The 14,688-nt window shown below is 45.8% G+C and overlaps 1 protein-coding gene across 3 annotated transcripts in view; it reads right to left on the bottom strand.

The window, feature by feature from the left end:
* The window catches only part of LOC138481461 (glutamate decarboxylase 1-like), a 719,240-nt gene that overhangs the window by 429,899 nt on the left and 274,653 nt on the right, over nt 1-14,688 (bottom strand). The window lies entirely within an intron of this gene.

Genomic DNA, 14,688 nt, shown 5'->3' with positions numbered 1-14,688 from the left:
ATACCGTGTCTTGAGAAATGATGAGCAGAGAAATAGGACTCTTGGGGTTTGCTGAGGAGGAGCTGCCAATAAGCAGGTTTTAATGCTGCATGGGCTGCCAGTGTCGAATGCAAAACAGCCTCTCTCCGCAGGCATGGGTTTGGGGGATACAGTTGTGGAGGCCTGCAGTAAAGTAAGAGCAGCACCTGATATGCCTGCTAGACACTGTGCTCTTTAGGAGCCGTGAGGGCAGTGGCACGAGCAAAGGCTGGGCCCTAACAGTGCTGGGTGAGAGTAGAAACGCTGTATGCCCTTTAGCACAGCTGTGCGTTGGCACTAGCAGAGATTTGTGGGCACTAACAGAACTACACGGGCAATAACACAGCTGTTTGTAGACACTAGCAAGAAGGTATTCATTAAAGCATGCAGTCTGTCTCCGAACGCAATGGTTACAACAGACATCACTTCCCGAAAGTGGAATGCACTCTAAATGCACTGGCTGCTGCATGCATTCTTGTTTGAAGGAGCCACTTACTAGAAGCATTGCTTTTTAACATGCATTGTTTCCCGATGTGTGCAGCATGCTTCAATCGTATGCAGCTTGTCTATATACCCTAGGGGCATTTCATGGCTTCAGAATTCCCAGGTTTTTGCAAAAATGTTATATTTTGCTGCATAATTGTTTTAATCGGCTTACTCTGCACTAGATGTTGCCCAAACCCAGAATGCACTGTAGACATAACATGCACCAAATGATTTCATTACAGTCGTTTTCGGAATACATTGCATGCTCCAGTACAGGAGGCGCTGCTTTCAAAACACTAGCAGAGCTATGTGGGCACTGGCAGGGCTGTTTCTGGGAATAAGTCAAAGTACGTGTGGACATTAGCAAAGTTGGGTCCATGCTAAAAGAGTTGGATGGCCACTAGCCAAAGTGTATGGACACCTACACAGCTGGTTGTGTGGACCATATCAGCAACAGCGATATGTGGACGGGACTTTAATAGTGTTGAGTGCTTGTGTGTGGGCACCAGCAAAGTTATGTGGGCACGGGTGGCGATGTGCGGTACTAGAACAGCTGCATCTGGAAAATAACAGCTGTATGGGACTAGCATGTGTGTGCCACAAGCATTGCGGTGTGGCAGTAGAAAAGCTGCATGTGGGTACTGGCAAAGGTATGTAGACACAAGTGGAGATGTCAGCAGTGTGGGCACTAGAAAGGCTGGTGGGTACTGGCAAAGGTATGTAGACACAAGTGGAGATGTCAGCAGTGTGGGCACTAGAAAAGCTGTGGACACAAGTGGAGATGTCAGAAGTGTGGGCACTAGAAAAGCTGCGTGTGGGTACTGGCAAAGGTATGTAGACACAAGTGGAGATGCCAGCAGTGTGGGCACTAGAAAAGCTGCGTGTGGGTACTGGCAAAGGTATGTAGACACAAGTGGAGATGTCAGCAGTGTGGGCACTAGAAAAGCTGCATGTGGGTACTGGCAAAGGTATGTAGACACAAGTGGAGATGCCAGCAGTGTGGGCACTAGAAAAGCTGTGTGTGGGTACTGGCAAAGGTATGTAGACACAAGTGGAGATGTCAGCAGTGTGGGTACTAGAAAAGCTGCATGTGGGTACTGGCAAAGGTATGTAGACACAAGTGGAGATGCCAGCAACAGTGAAGATGTGCGGGTACTAGGTCAGCAGCATGGGAAAATAACAGATCTGTGTGCACACCAACAAGGATATTACGCCACTAGCATATCACTGTGGGCACAGAAAAGCTGGGTGTGGGCACTAGCAGAGTTGGGTGTGGGTACTATCAAAATTGGGTGTGTGTTAGTAGAGCTGGGCAGCTGCTGGCAAAGAATTATGTGGGTACTAGTAAATCTGGGTGTGCCCTTTTGGGCTGTTTGGAACTTTACTAAGTACTTTTAAAACCATGCGGTTTGGCACCATCAGTCCTGTTTAGGCATTTACAGAGCTGTAAGGGCACTAGCAAAGCTGTATGAATACATTAATGGGTTTTCTCAGTGCCCTGCAGGAATGCTGCTGTATCAAGACTCAATTAATTGTGGAATAGTTATAGTTTACATGTCGTGTGAAACTAGTTTGATTTCTGGAATGATATGTTGTGCACTGCTAGCTCTTCACTCTGCAGCCGCAAGGATAACACCTGTTTTTTGGATGATGCCTGATATCTAGGGCCTTCTTTTACCTTCTACTCATATCTTTGTTACAATCATGCCTGAGGTGTATGTATTTTATTTGTATTTATTTTTATTTTTATTGGGCATTTATAAGGCGCTTGCACATCTAGACAATGGCCCTTATTAAAACCCCGGCATTAACCAATGGCGCTATTAGCGCCATGGTTAACGCCGGTAACTTACCGATTCCGCCATGGTGAAATGGGGAATTACCACCCCATTCCAAGGTTGGCGGGGCGGTAATTCCCCATTTACCATTGGCCCTTCCCCATTCCCATTTTTGCCCCATAGGGCTCAATGGGAAAGGGGAAGGCGGTAATTACGGTACCGCAAATTGCGGTACCGTAATTACCTTCAAGGTCCCTTTGCGGGTCCCTACCTTAACGGCTGGTCCAGACCAGCCGTTAAGGTCGGGAGCCGCAAAGGGACCTCGTAGTAAGGCGTTAAGGGGTTAACGGCGCCGCAACCTTTTACACTGCCGTTAACCCCTTAACACCTGGGTCGTAATGACCCCCAATGTTTCAAAGCGTCACTATGTATACAATATATACTGTGAGTGTTTCTATATTTTTATTCTTTTTATGTTTTTCTCAGCCACACAAAACCTCACGTATCCACTCCAGCCACCAACAGCCAGAGAAGCCCAGCACTGAGGTGCTTAAGTAACCGCTAGTTTGTGTACCTGTAAGGCATTGGTCCAGTAAGGTGGTCCTGTTTGGCACACTTCTGCCATTTTGGCGGCTCTCTGCCCACCTGCTGTCACCTCAGAGGTGTGTATTTGCACCAGTGACCAGCAGAATTCCTATCCTGATTTTCCAGGCCTAGATTAGGGTTGGGCAATCAATCGACCACCTTTTCCAGTCTGGTCAAGTTGTGTTCTTGGGAGGGGTGTATAATCCAACTAGCCATAATATGTGCCTGCCCTGCGCCGTACACATAAGAAAAACCTGGACTACTATTGCAGGGCACAAATGCGGGGACACAAGCATGGGTATTAGAATGGTTGTACAAATGTCGCCTTTGTGTGCTTGCTAGAGGATTACACTTGCTATAATGTATGCAATAGTGTATGGCATTCTTTGCATTTTATCAATTTGAGAAAATGTTATGCGTACACAACATAATAGAGCCTTTCCTTCTTAGGTAACATTTTTCCACAGACTTCAGACCATAATACAATGTACAGATCAGCAGAAGAAATAGCATTAATGCACCCAGTTCTCTTGAGCCACCATTGTGCTTGAGTTGGTTACTGTAACACTCAGCATGTTATAGACCCAACTAGACATTGTTCCCTTTTTGGAGGAGGGAGGTAACTTAGTGTCCAGTCCCCTTCCTCTTTTTGTTTTGCTGGGACAACAGTTTTTTATATGTATTTGGTGCGTTATGCTGAGTGATCTAGCTCTGTTAGACAGTCACAGAGAAACATATTTGCTTTTTACGCACTGTTGGGGACATACAGTAAAAGTCAGCTAGACTGACAAACTGTGACCTACGGTAGAGGTTGGTCAAATGCCTTAATACACTTGTTTTTTCTTATGGTATTACTAGTTGCGATAGGTGGGATATTTGTGTGTGCTATCTCTAGGATATACTGTCTGACCACCAGGCTAGGTTTCCTCTATGATGAAGTTGTTTGGCCTGACTGTGACATAGGCCAGAGTGAGTCCCATTAAGGTAATGTTATCTTTTGGCAGAAATATATACAAAAGAAAAACAAAGGAGGAGCTGAAAAGCTACGAGACAATTAGAAAAAGTGGACTGATGAAGAAGTCAGAGAAAACAAAACAACTGAAGATATATTTCCAATTCAGACCATCAAAAAGCCACGTGGCAGCGCTGGGACATCAGTGGAAGGTGTCTTTGCATCTTCTTCAAACACAAGTGTTAAACCTGGTTCCTCACTGGAATTATCAGCAAGGATTCAAGATGTGGGAATAGAGAAAGTGGGTGAAGCCAGAGTCTCTGGAATTATTGAGGACATCCCCACAGTGGCAGTTGTAGCAGCAACTAAACTGTCAGAAATAATTGAAGATCCACACAATCCCCCTATAGAGACAGTTAGATAAACCAGTCTGTTCAAAAGAACTGGGAAAATCCCACCAGAGGAAGTGGCAAGAAGTAGTACGAGTCTGTCAGATATATTGTATGATGCCCCACCCCAGAGGAAGTGGCAGAAATGAGTCTGCCAGAAAGAAAGGAGGACATCCCCCCAGAAGAAGAAGAGGGATCCAGTGGTACCAGTCAGTCGAAAATAATTGTTGATGCCCCGACAGCGGTAGTAACTGGTCTGTCCGAAATAATTAAGGACATTCCCCCAGAGGAAGTGGAAGCCTATGGTCCAAGTCTGTCACAAAAAATTGAAGATGACTCCACAGATGAAAAGGCAGAAAACATCCCTAAAGAGGAAGTGGCAGCCAGTGGTTGTACCATTCTGTCACAACCAATTGAAGATGCCTCCAGGGAGGCAGTAGAGGAAATCAATCTGTCAGAAATAGTAGAGGGCATCCCCCTAAAGGAACTGCCAGGAATTGGCACCGCCAGTCTGCCACAAACAATTAAAGATGTCCCCAAGGAGGAAGTGGCAAAAAGAATTCTGCCTGATGGAATTGGAGACACCATCCCCCCAGAGGAAGTGCCAGGTACTAGTCATTCAGAAGAATCTTTACCTGCTTTACTACATACAGAAGACTCCTTGAATTGGGGTGTGGAACACAGACCACGGTAAGAAGACCCACAGGTGGCAGACCATTTGTTTGAACGTCCAACATCAGATCAACTTTCCCAATTCTTTTAGAAGCATTCAATTCAACCTTCCAAACATAAACAAATTAAGGCAGAGTTATCATTTTGGAGGAAAGATGGGAGTAAACAGCATTGGTTAAGTTACTCCGAAATACAAAAGGCCCTTTTTTGCACAGTTTGTTTGGCATTTACTAAATGTGGAGAGAGTGGTCCTTTTTTTCTGTGGGATGAAAAACTGGAGACCTATTTACCAGCGCATTATAGAACATGATGCAAGTCAAGGTTATCAGAGGTGCACATATTCCTATATGATGACCTCTTCAGGGGTCGACATAAGCAGTCTGCTCTTCCACCAACAGATATTAGCTTGAAGTGAGCAAATCAGAAAAAGGAGGGACATATTGGAGCATGGGGCTCAGCTTTTGTGGGAAATCAGAGTCCATGTTTGAGCTGGATAATGAAGAGCTGAACCATGCCAACTTCCTTGAAATCCTTCTGCTCCTAAGTAAATATGAATGACTTCTAAAGGGACCATATTGAGGCCCTTCAATCCCAAAACAACACTGGGCAAGGATGGGGTGTTCCTGTGACTTTCGTGTCACAGACCACAGTCGGGTATGTGATTGAAGCCATTTCCAAACTGATAAAAAAGGTAATCAGTCAAGAAATACTGGAAGCTGGACTATTTTCAATTCAGATAGACTCAACCCAAGATGTGAGTGTTACTGATCAGAGCTCTATGATATTTAGATATGTTACAGACACTGTACATGAACGCTTGCTAGCAGTAACCAACTGCACTTTGTCTACTGGAAAGGGTCTGTTTGAGTTGGTGCAGGGTGTTATTAAAGATAATGGTCTTGACCTAAGCAAATGCATTGGAATTTCAACCAATTGTGCGTTCAGTATGCAGGGCCAGTACACTGTCTCACATCCTTGCTCAGTAAGTAATCCCCATGTCAAATAAATGTTTGATGCTATGCACATGTATTACATCTTTTACTTGTAGAAGGGACACAAGCATGTCTTTGGCCTGCTAAACTACTGTGTGCAGTCCTACAAAAGGAAGGATGTGTGGCATGAGCTATCTATGGAAGGCTGCATAGTCCAAATAATAGGAGAAACAAGGTGGTGGGCAAAGGATCCAGCACTATGGAAAGTTTTTGACTCCTTTAATAACCCAGACAAAGCAATGTTCATTGATGCGGTTGTTGCACACAATAATATTGGTTGAAATACAGATAAATTCAATTCACACATCTGTTACCAAGCTTTAAACTTTGCTGAGGCTTTGTGCAAATTCCAAACTGTGCTCGCAGCCCAGTTAAATCTTTGAGTATTTAATTCTACAACCCCATTATCTAAGTATCTCCAGACAAATGAAATGGACATCCTATCCTCCAAGCACAACAAATGGTCTCAGACACTAAAAAAGCACTTGTTGCAGTCAAGAAATGTTGATACCGTATACTGTGCAGCAGAAGAATTTGCAGAATGGGCCAATGTGGGCTGGGAAGAAAGAGACTGTTTTGAAGGAGTGGAAACTGCACCTCGAGGGGAGAGTGTCCCACAAAAAGAGGATGCCTGGAATGAGTACAAGGGCTCCCTTTAGCTAAAGACCGGTTAAGAGTTAGTATTCATAACGTCATTATGGACAACATTATTCAAAGCCTAACTAGTAATTTTAAAACCCACTCATCTCGTGTCTCAGATATATCATGCCTGGATCCCAAACATGTCAATGAAAGTCTACCTGACAATGCTCTTAGAAATATTTGCTCCTTGCTTGTAAGACTCGATGACTACATAACGGTACAGGGATTAAGGGAAAAACTCTTGGACTTTGCAGCCAAGTGGTCTAAACTGAGGAGGACACTACCAGAAGAGTACTCATTTGAAGACCTATGTAGTGAAGATACAGCACTACAAAAAGAATTTGGAGACTAACCTAAACATTTAGTACAGGTTTGCTACATACATGGCGTAACTGTGCAGTATGTTGCTACTCAATCCTAAAAAAGTATAGACTTTTCAGTAGTGCTTACCGGCAATTGTATTTGGCAGACACATTCATCTTGACCTTATCTTGTACAAAAGGAGCATGTGAAAGAAGTTTTTCAAAATTGAAGAACATTAAAACTCGTCTAAGAAACCACCTCAGGCAGAACAACCTCAAAGTCTTTAGGCTCATGTCTGTGGTATGGAATGTGCTTGTCCATGTCACAACCGCGGACTCCTAGCGTTTGTGGAAAAGGTGGAAACATGGCGGCCGTCAAACTGTGCCGCCACGTTGTGCTCTCAAACGTCGCTAGCTGTCTAGTCATTTCCATCATAGCCGCCGCCGAGTGTATTTACCAGCTTACGCTCGGCGGCTCGGCGCGTTGCAACTTTTGGTTTCCCCTTTGTTGCTTGCGCTCCCGTGTCAGCTCGCTTGGCGATGATCCGCCCCTGTCCTCTTGTCCTCCCTTTTTGCCTCGCTCCCTCCCTGTTTCTCCTCTCCGTTGACACGGTTCCCCTGGGTGCTTCGTTCCATCTCTCCTTTTTCCTCTAGCACTCCTGTGCTTCCATTATTCTCTCTCTGGTTCTCTCCCTCCTTGCTCCCTCCGATTCCCGCTTTCCCTGCATCATTTTCGACTCTGGTTGCTTACCTGCCCGAGCCTCGCCAGTCATCTGCTGACTTGGTTTGGATTCCCTCCGCTTCATTTCCGACACATCGGATTCCTGCACTCTGAAGGGGTTTTTGTGCCGCAAGGCTTTTCCCCTGGTCTCACTTGTCTGTCGCGGGGGAAGGTCACCGTTGATTCTTTCACAGAGTCACGGTGGCTTCCTTCCGAGGCCGACCCTATCTACACAAGAAAAAGGGAGCTCCTGCACGTCGATCCCGCGGAAGGAAGTTGGATTTCTCATCATCATCAGGTGAGGAGGAAGGGGAGCTCGAAGACTCTCAGGAATCGAGTGGGGTGGACGATATTACTGATACCCCTGTGGGGACACCCGCACAGCGAGACAACCCTGATAGCTTGCAACGCCCGAATACAGACATGGCAACTCCCCAGCAGCTTCAAGAACTGGTAGCGGCAGTACAAAACTTAAACCTGGAAGTACAAACCCTTAAGACTGCCAATACCGCCCTCCAACAGAGAGTTACCGCCAGAGAACAGCAGGCCACTGATCTACCCCCTCTACCTTTGGTGTCAGGCAAGTTCGACGGATCAGAGAAAAGAGTTAAAGAATTCTTGGAAGCTTGTAATATTCGCTTTCAGACAGAACGCCTTCTCCACCGATCACGCTAAAGTGGGGTTCATGATTACACACATAACCGGGAATGCTCTAGCGTGGGCTACTCCTTTGGTGTCGCAGTCCGACCCAGTGCTACAGAACTTTGTTGCATTTAAGGATTTACTCAAGCAGACATTCCTTCGTACTGAAAGTGCTCATCTAGCTAGTGAAGACCTTTTGGATGTACGCCAGGGTAGTTCTGACCTGCTCTCCTACATATCCTCCTTCAAGAGATTGGCCACAGAAGCCGGCTGGCAAGAGGAGGCCCAATACACCATCTTCAGGAGGGGTTTGCGTGAAGAACTGAAGGACGAGCTTGCCAGAATCCCTCGCCCGACTCTTTCTCGGATCTCATAAAGGCGGTTGTAAGGATTGATTTCCAGTTGACCGAACGGAAGAATGAAAGGCGAAAGACCCGTAGTACTGGTTCTTCCCAAGAGCCTCATCCTTCGACCTCCTCACCTGCCTCTCGTCCATCCACTCGGGAAGAGCCCATGCAAATAGGAACAACCAGAGCCCCCTTAACAGCCGAAGAAAAGAAGAGGAGACGGGAGGGCAACCTCTGTCTATATTGCAGAGCCGCCACAAACCTATTGAGAGACTGTCCGGATGTACCCCCCAGACGTCCGGGAAACGAACGCCCTCGGTAGTTGGCAGGACGGACTACCGAGGGGCTTTCCCCAGTTCCTACGTTACTCTTTCTGTTACCTCAGCCAAACCCTCGGAAGATCAACGATTGATGGTGGTATCCGTCCAACTTCTGTTCAGAGGAAAGGAAATGGAAACACTAGCCCTGCTGGATTGCGGAGCCGCTGGGAACTTCCTGAACACCTTATGGGCCGACAAGGTAGGCCTTCGTAGGGTTGCTAAGGAGGAAGATCAGAAGGTAGAGGGTGTAGACGGTACCCCTCTGTGCTCCGGTCTTATCACCCATACCACAGAGGAGGTAAGGGTTTCCATTCAACAACATTCGGAAGTACTGAGCTTCGACATCATCCGCGCAGCTCATTTTCTGGTTATTTTGGGTATTGGCTGGCTCCGACGACACAACCCAACCATTGATTGGACTATGAATCTTCTGAGTGTTCATTCTACATACTGCCAGGAGAAGTGCCTTCCTAGACCCATGTTCGAAAGTGTCAAGACGGCGTGTGCCCCTGAGAGGAGCACGGTCCATTGCATTCCAGGCTATCTTCAGGAATACGCCACGGTTTTCCAAGAACAACAACCCATGGAACTCCCTCCTCATCGACCGGAGGACTGTAGGATAGACCTGGTCCCTCAGGCACTGGTTCAGTTTGGCAGGATGTATCCTCTTTCCCTGTCTGAAAAGGAGGTTCTTAGACGCTACTTGGACGACAACTTGGACAACGGATTGATCCGACCATCCAGATCACCAGAAGGAGCATCTCTATTCTTCATTCCAAAGAGGGACTCCAAGGAATTAAGGCCCTGTATCGATTACAGAGGCCTTAACCGACTTACCATCAAGGACCGGTATCCCATGCCTTTAATCTCTGAGATCCTGGAGGCTGTTCAGGGCACCGTGATTTTTTCCAAACTTGACCTACGCAATGCCTATCATTTACTCCGAATCAGGTCCGGCGACGAATGGAAGACGGCTTTCTGCATGCCCTACGGGTTATTCGAATATCAGGTTATGCAGTTCGGACTGATGAATGCTCCCTCGATCTTTCAAAGATTCATGGACCGCCTATTTTCAGATCTGTTGGGCCTAAACACCGTTGTCTACTTAGACGATATTCTAGTTTACTCCCGTCAGACCAAAGAACATACTCTGCATGTGGAAGAAGTACTACACAGGCTGCAGCAACATCATCTGTTAGTCAAGCCAGAAAAGTGTGCTTTCGCCCAACCCTCTGTATCCTATCTGGGGTTTACCTTATCCAACAAGGGAATCACCATGGACCCCAAAAAGGTCGAAGCCATGCTAGCCTGGCCTTCCCCTTCGTCTGTCAAGGAGATTCAGAGGTTCCTTGGTCTGGCAAACTTCTACCGGAGGTTTATACCCGAATTTTCCAGACTTACTTTACCTATCTCCTCCTTATTGAAGAAAACCTCCTTACCCTTTCGCTGGTCCGAGGAAGCGGAGGAGAGCTTCACCTGTCTGAAAAACAGGTTCTGTTCAGCCCCTATTCTCAGACAGCCGGACCAACAGTTACCTTTTGTTCTAGAGACTGACGCCTCCGCTGGTGCGGTAGGCGCCGTTCTCCTGCAATCCAACCAAGGCCGAGAACATCCCATTGCCTACTTCTCCAAGACTCTTAGCCCGAGCCAGCAGAACTACTCCGTCATAGAAAGAGAACTCTTAGCAATGAAACTGGCTTGTCTGGAATGGAGACATCTACTCCAAGGAAGCTTACACCCGTTCATGATACGTACTGATCACAAGAACCTACAGATTCTACGTCAACAAGAATGCTATAACACCAGACAAGCCCGATGGGCACATTTCTTTGCCCAGTTCCATTTTCTCATCACATACATACCCGGTACCCAGAATCTGGTGGCTGATGCTTTATCTCGTAAGGACGAAACATCCCCGAGATGTATGAAAGAGCTCATGTTTCCCCATACCCAGATCATATCTGTGGTATCATCTTTCTTGGAAGAGGTGAGACAAAAATCTTTCTCCCCAGAAGAGTCTCCCTTACGTTTGGGGAGGTTTCCGGTGGATCAGAGAGACGGTCTGTACTTCACTAAAGGGAGACTTATCCATTTACACATATTAAACAAATTGCCGGAAAGCACATTGTTAATCATGAACTTGTTTTAATCTTTTGAAAATCATCTCCATTATCTACCCATTTCTTTCATGTGTGATTTTCCGTGCTGGTTTTTACCTGTTTTTATGCCGTATTTTAAGGTGTCCCTCAGGTTACAGGCTCTCCGGTGGTGTCACGACTCGAAGGTTTCAGGTCATCGAGGCTTACGAGGGACTTTAGAACTGCTCCAGAGGTCCTTTTACTGACCTAACTTGAGAGCCGATACTCAGGCTTACATCCAGACCTGTCTTACCTGTATGCAAAATAAACATTCTACTCGAAGGCCCTTAGGCCTGCTTCAACAAGACCCAATCCCTCCAGGCCCTTGGAAACACATTTCCACAGACTTTATTGTGGACCTACCGATTTCCCAGGGCTGTACCTGTATCATGGTGATGGTGGATTCTTTCTCAAAACTGGCTAATTTCTCCCCCCTACCCAGGATACCCTCGGCCTCTGTCATGGCTGAAGTCTTCATGAAAGATATTTTCAGGTTGCATGGTCTCCCCAAAAAGATTGTGTCGGACCGGGGGAGCCAATACACCTCTAAATTCTGGGCTGCTTTATGCAAACTACTGGGTGTCGAGAGAGCCCTGTCTTCCGGGTTCCACCCGCAAACCAATGGACAGACAGAACGGTTAAATGGGACCCTCGAGCAATATTTGCGGTGTTTCATTAATCAGCTTCAAGATAACTGGGTTTCCCTTCTACCCACGGCAGAGTTCACCTATAACAATTCTGTACACAGCGCACTTGGTATTAGCCCTTTCTTTTGTACTTACGGTTACCATCCTCAATCCATAGTACCCATCTTCTGGACTGAGACTCCCATACCTTCTATAGAAACCTCCCTGGCGGAGTTAAAGGAAGCCCATAAGATTGCCAACCAAAGTCTTCTAAGGGCCAACATTCGGAATAAGCTACAAGCCGATAAACATCGAAGACCTGTACCTGCTTGGGACAGAGGTTCCAAGGTCATGCTGTCTACCAAGTTTTTGCCCCGCTGGGTACGCCCCTTTAAGTTATCTCCCCGATTCATTGGTCCCTTCGAAGTCCTGTCCATGATCAATCCAGTTGCTTATCGCCTCAGATTGCCAAAGAATCTTAGTCGTATTCATCAAACCTTTCATTCCTCTCAATTGCGTCCTTTCTACCCTGGGGGGAGAAAGCAAATAACCCCCAAATTACACACATTGCCGGCTCCCACCTCGGAGGAATATGAAGTCTTCCACATTCAGGATTCACGGTACCACAGAGGTCGCCTTGAGTACCTAATACATTGGAAGGGGTATCCTTCATCGGAGGATACTTGGGAACCCCCGGATCCATGTACATGCTTCCCGTTTGTTGCGCCAGTTTCACAGATTACATCCCAGCAAGCCGGGAGGAGACCGCCTTGGAAGGAGGCATATTGTCACAACTGCGGACTCCTGGCGTTTGTGGAAAAGGTGGAAACATGGCGGCCGTCAAACTGTGCCGCCACGTTGTGCTCTCAAACGTCTCTAGCGGTCTAGTCATTTCCATCATGGCCGCCGCCGAGTGTATTTACCAGCTTATGCTCGGCGCGTTGCAACTTTTGGTTTCCCCTTTGTTGCTTGCGCTCCCGTGTCAGCTCGCTTGGCGGTGATCCGCCCCTGTCCTCTTGTCCTCCCTTTTTGCCTCGCTCTCTCCCTGTTTCTCCTCTCCGTTGACCCGGTTCTCCTGGGTGCTTCGTTCCATCTCTCCCATTATTCTCTCTCTGGTTCTCTCCCTCCTTGCTCCCTCCGGTTCCCACTTTCCCTGCATCATTTTCGGCTCTGTTTGCTTACCTGCCCGAGCCTCGCCAGTCAGCTGCCGACTTGGTTTGGATTCCCTCCGCTTCATTTCCAACACATCGGATTCCTGCACTCTGAAGGGGTTTTTGTGCCGCAAGGCTTTTCCCCAGGTCTTGCTTGTCTGTCGCGGGGGAAGGTCACCATTGATTCTTTCACAGAGTCATGGTGGCTTCCTTCCGAGGCCGACCCTATCTACACAAGAAAAAGGGAGCTCCTGCACGTCGATCCCGCGGAAGGAAGTTAGATTTCTCATCATCATCAGGTGAGGAGGAAGGGGAGCTCGAAGACTCTCAGGAATCGAGTGGGGTGGACGATATTACTGATACCCCTGTGGGGACGCCTGCACAGCGAGACAACCCTGATAGTCCATTTGCAAAAAGCAGATATAATTGACCTGCTTCCACAAAAAAGTGCATTGTTGAAGGAACTCTTGATTGAGTGATTTTCTCGGTTTCCAGGAAGAGTTTTGGGCCAGCTTGTCTATGCATGCAATGATGTTCTTAGATTGTATGGCCAAATCACATTTCTTGAAGGCAAACAGCCTAATTTTGTCTTTTAAATTAAAACAGTAAATTTGAGTTTGGATAAGTCACCAACTAACACCTTTAAAACGTACTGTATGGAACATGCAAGATTCACATTTGACGATCATCACTTCAAACACTACGACCTCAAAAACGTAATTCAGTTGAAATTCTAAATACATGTACTCTGAAACCATGATGTCTCCAGTCAAAGACGAAAGTGGGAAGGGTGACACAGAACATAGAATTGTAAAGTTTGTTTCTGAGAAGATTGCACCCTTCACCAAGATGGTGTTGACATGTCTGCACTTTCATCACTGGGGACAATATATTAATCATTAAGCTTTACATCTTTGTGTATCATCAGATTGTGCGTCCCTCTATATGACTTTCAACAGAATTGTAAGTATGAAAAGTTATTTTATTTTATGAGTTGTGTTGCAATGTAATGTTTGAACATGAATAAATTGGCAAGGTACTTTCTGTGTCATCATTTGGCTTATTACTTATTAAATGCAAATCTGTTTTCATTACTCGGGGCAACTAGTAGACATGCCTTGAATCTGGTTCTGTAAGGTAAGAATAGGATTTAGCTATGTGATAATGGCGATGTTGTTGTTTTTTAAAAGAACAAAAGGAATGTTATCACTGGTTTCTCAAGCATTTACACAAAACAGTACATGCAACAAACACCATTAACCCTCCATAAGTAGCATTTTCTGCAAAGTTGTGAATTGAATCGATTCACGGATTATGGTTTGAGGTGAGGGGTGGCCACTTTTCTTTTAGGTGGTCAGGCCTATTTCTTGTCCCAGTTCGACCCTGTTAATAGATCATTAAATTAATGTGAAAATCTATACTGGAGCTTCAAGAAAATCATATCTCAGTTGTGCTGGCAGCTTCTTGCCTTGTTAAACAAACTTTCAAAGTTAATTTGGAAATGTTACGACATACTTTTAAGGAAGATCTGTTCTTTGGAATACTTGGTCATATTTGCACCTTACTTGGCTCAATAGTTCATACAACTAGTGGGATTACCGCATATCCCTTCTAATATTTGTTTCATATCAAAGTCAATCCGGTTTTAATCAAGTTTTTATCTTTAAACCAGTTTCTATTTTCTCTGGTTTTCTCGATTTCTAATGGTGATTATTGTGCTCACTTGCTATTTTAATTTAGCCATCCAAATTTCTCTTTCTTTATTCTTGTCATATTTACTTGTCATATTTACTACAATGTCCAAGAAAAAAATGCTGGGACTGGTTCCATTAGAGACCGATTGGCAAGTGCTTAATTGGGATTTCCTCAAGAATAATGATTTAGTTGACTCCTGACAAAGACTGCACATTTACACATATTAAACAAA

This window comes from Ambystoma mexicanum, chromosome 5p (genome assembly GCF_040938575.1).
Source record: "Ambystoma mexicanum isolate Mex_15411 chromosome 5p, UKY_AmexF1_1, whole genome shotgun sequence".
In the NCBI taxonomy this organism is placed as follows: Eukaryota; Metazoa; Chordata; class Amphibia; order Caudata; family Ambystomatidae; genus Ambystoma; species Ambystoma mexicanum.
This window is presented reverse-complemented; position numbering and strand designations above follow the sequence as displayed.